Source organism: Ixodes scapularis, unplaced genomic scaffold (assembly GCF_016920785.2).
Source record: "Ixodes scapularis isolate PalLabHiFi unplaced genomic scaffold, ASM1692078v2 PGA_scaffold3__209_contigs__length_174095766, whole genome shotgun sequence".
Taxonomy (NCBI): Eukaryota; Metazoa; Arthropoda; class Arachnida; order Ixodida; family Ixodidae; genus Ixodes; species Ixodes scapularis.
The window spans coordinates 130,371,998-130,375,513 of NW_024609868.1; the positions used below are offsets into that span (position 1 = coordinate 130,371,998).

At 41.4% G+C, this 3,516-nt stretch overlaps 1 long non-coding RNA gene across 1 annotated transcript; it reads left to right on the forward strand.

Annotated features, from left to right (window-relative positions):
• The first annotated feature begins 355 nt into the window (after positions 1 to 355).
• LOC121046922 lies at positions 356 to 1,888 on the forward strand. The gene is made up of 2 exons (XR_005798359.2): positions 356 to 389; positions 1,560 to 1,888. It is a non-coding gene; the product is annotated as an uncharacterized LOC121046922 (long non-coding RNA).
• Positions 1,889 to 3,516: the final 1,628 nt, after the last annotated feature.

Below are 3,516 nucleotides of genomic sequence, written 5' to 3' on the forward strand. Positions count from 1 at the left end.
TTTACTCATTTTTAATATTGCTGACTTTACATTAAAGCTGGTGAACTTTCAGCTTTCTGCAACGCATAGTTTTTTTTATTAGGTCCAAAAAAGTTGGGTATATCTTTCTTGATTGGATTCTGCATTATTGTGATCATTCAGCTGTGTTGAATGAAACATATGGGTTTCTTATCCCAGCCTTGATATTTATTTTTATGCAGTCGGGGGGGTGGTGGTCATTGCCTTGATTTCATAGTGTTTTGGCATAGAATTTTAGGAATTATTGCCATATAAGAATACACTTACCATCAGAAAACTAAGCAACCTCATTCTTTGCAGCTCCTGCCATGGAGGTGGTAAAGAGCCTGGCAGCCCTGCTGAAGGCTTCACCAGCTTCTCTGATTGAGAAGGTATGGTATACCATTCTGATATAATTTCTAACCTCTTAAACGAAGTGAAAACTGGCTCACATGTCAATTTCAGTATGCATGGTAACTCAGAACCCTGCTCGCAGGTACCTGTGAAGCAAAAGCAGCCAGGGAGGCTGTTCTAAGAGCAGCCTCTCTGGCATCTCGTAGAAAAAAAGAAACCTGCAGTTTAACAGAGATTCATCATCACCAACTCGAAGAACACGCAAAAAGCATTGAAAGAAATCAGAAGAGTAGCTTTAAAAAGATGAAGTTGTTTAAAAACTTGGTTTGCCAAAAAAATTTAAGAAATATTATAATGTGACTAAATATGGTGAAGGAGATGTTCAAACACTTGCTCTGCACCTGTTGCTGGGCTGACAGGCAGTATTGGTCTTATGCCTTCAGCCTCTATAAAAGATGCTCTAATAAAGCAACAAGCAACAGTGTTTTATATAGGCATGCACTACCTCAGCAGACTCCGAGCATACCGAGATACATACAATAAAATGCAAATAAGCCTGTCGTGCTTATTTGGTAATTCTGGCAATTTATAAAGACAATGTGGTGTGAAGTGGGGAAAGAAAGTTTAGGCTTCAATCTTTGAGCTAGTTGAAAGGCCAAAATTATAGCAAAAGGCAGGATATGGTGTTGTTGCTCTTATTGTGTGCTGGTGTAACATGAACAAATATTTTCATCTACAAGTTGTCACTTTACTGAAGTGTCCCTTTAATGGTGTGCTACTTGATGTGCTATTTGCATTGTGTTGTATTTTTCTGGGCCCACGAGGGGGCCACATATATTGCCGCGCATGATGTGGTGGCCGAGTGGGCACCACTCCTGGGTGTCATGCAGAGGTCCTGGGTTTGAATCTGGGGACCACTGCAGTTGCTTAATTACTCGAAAAACCCGTGGTTCTAGAAATTTGCTCACAGTGCTCAATGCTCAATGCCTTGTGTTGTAATGGTCTCATATATTGAACCGCCTCTACAGAGGTCAGGGAATTTCACCTGAAATTGTCAGGGAAAATCTGGAAAAGTTGGGGAATTTCAAAATAATAATTCGCTAGACACCCTGAAATTGCTGTAATTACCCCGAGGAGACTGAGTAGACTTTCTTTGGTAATTATCTTCCTTTCAAATACTACAAATTGCCCATGTTTCTTCTTCACAGGAGGAGGATCATGTCCAGCCAGCCTTCCCTGTGATGCAAGTCAGGGGAGGGGCCTCAAGTTCACCACTCACAGTGGTGCTGGAGGACTGCTCCTTCGAGGTAACGGACATTGTGGCCGGTATTGCGCTCATTCTTGCGCTATACTGGGTCCATGACATTTCCTGCTGTCCAAAAAGCATCCTGGTCACTTGCTGTGATTGGCAACTTCATTGGCTTGACCTACAAGACCAAGTCATTCTTGGTACTAGATTTAATTTAAAAACTGGAAGATTGAGATCTTAAATGAGTGTATTTTTTTACATGTACATTAAAATCTGTTTTTTTAACGAGCACCGTATTACTGTTTTCACTCGACCTTGTATGAGGGCCTGTATGGGCACCCTCTGAAAAGGCTCAAGCAACACCTTTCGTCCTATGAGCACATGCAGAATTCTCTTCGGACATTCGCATCCGTGCATTGCGGAGTGTTGTAGCTGTGAACAAGAAATGCCCATATTCGAGGGAAATAAACACCTTGCTTAAGGGATTCAATGTCTTGGAAGCTCTTTGTTTGCCCTTCTATAGAGTTCAGGCACACTACATGAAAGGGAAAAGATAACACCTAACAGAGTGTACTTTTAGCTCTGACGTAGAGCTTAATTAACACTTCTTATGGAGCTGAAGTTACCCTTTACAAGGGAGTTAAAATAACTCTTGGCATGAGAGTGTAGCCTTGACCACTCATTAGAGTTGTTCTATTTGCACCTAAGAGAGTAGCCACAACATTCGCTTCGAGGGTACGTACAACACCACCTGTAGGAGTCTATGCTACTCTTCAAAAGTGTTGATTTTACACCTCATTTCAAGGAGTAACCCTTACCCTAGAAAAGAGTAACACTAACTCTTGTCAAGAGTAACGCCTGGTTACTCTCAAAAGTGTAAAGTCAACACCTCGTTTTGAAGAGTAATTGTAACTCTTGTCAAGAGTAACTCCTTGTTACTCTTAAAAGAGTAAAGTCAACACCTTCTTTCGAAGAGTAACCCTAACTCTCAAAAAAGGGTGGATTCTGCGACAAACCATTTACACTCCAAAAAGTGTTAAGATGACGCCTTTTTTTTTAGAGTGCACCCCCGTGTCATATTTTGAAAACGTACAGCGTGCCTTCCTTCACGGGTCTTTCGCAGGGTGATGTAAACTCCAACATTTTTACGCCCAACCGTCTTTTTGAATTTTCGAAAGTACTACTTGAAAACTTGCCAGTGCGAGCCCCTTGCCCAGATGTCTTAATTGGTACCGTTTAGCCGCCCGGAGTCTGCATTTATGCTTTATGCGGCACACGTTTGTGTAACTCAATGCCGCAAAGGTTGTCCTACCCTGAAACACGCGAATATCTGCTTAATTGAGGCACACCGCGTTCCCTTCTGTATTTGATAACATTGTGTTTTTTCTATATTACGTTAATTCATAAAATTGACCCTTTCATGTTTTTTTTTCTTCAGAATTCCACAACTATTTCCGTAGTTGCGGAATCCAAGAAAGCAAACTAAAAATAGCCAATCTCCGTTATGCCATTTACTTTATTTCCAGTAAATCAATCGCTGTCTTACAAAGTTAAAAAGTACCATAAAGTCTGGCACTCTTTTAGTCAAAGTGTCGAACCGGTCATTATTTCGGTTCGGTTCGGGTTTGGGTTCAGTAGCATTGCATTTTGTTCCGGTTCGGTTCCCGTTCAGGGTAGCGCCCATAATATCACCCCGATTACCGGTTTTAATAGGCGCGAACCGGTTCGAACCGGTTCTTAGATCGACCTTTGAATATTAAGCGAGCACTCCCTGCAGCCTTTTCTGAGCACAAGATACGTGCAATAGACCCATCCCAAAACTACTGCCTCTTCAGGCAGATCTGAAAAAAAAAAAAAAAAAAAAACTGCACAGTGACGTGCGCAAAAAACACATTTAATGTGTCAATCCTTGTATA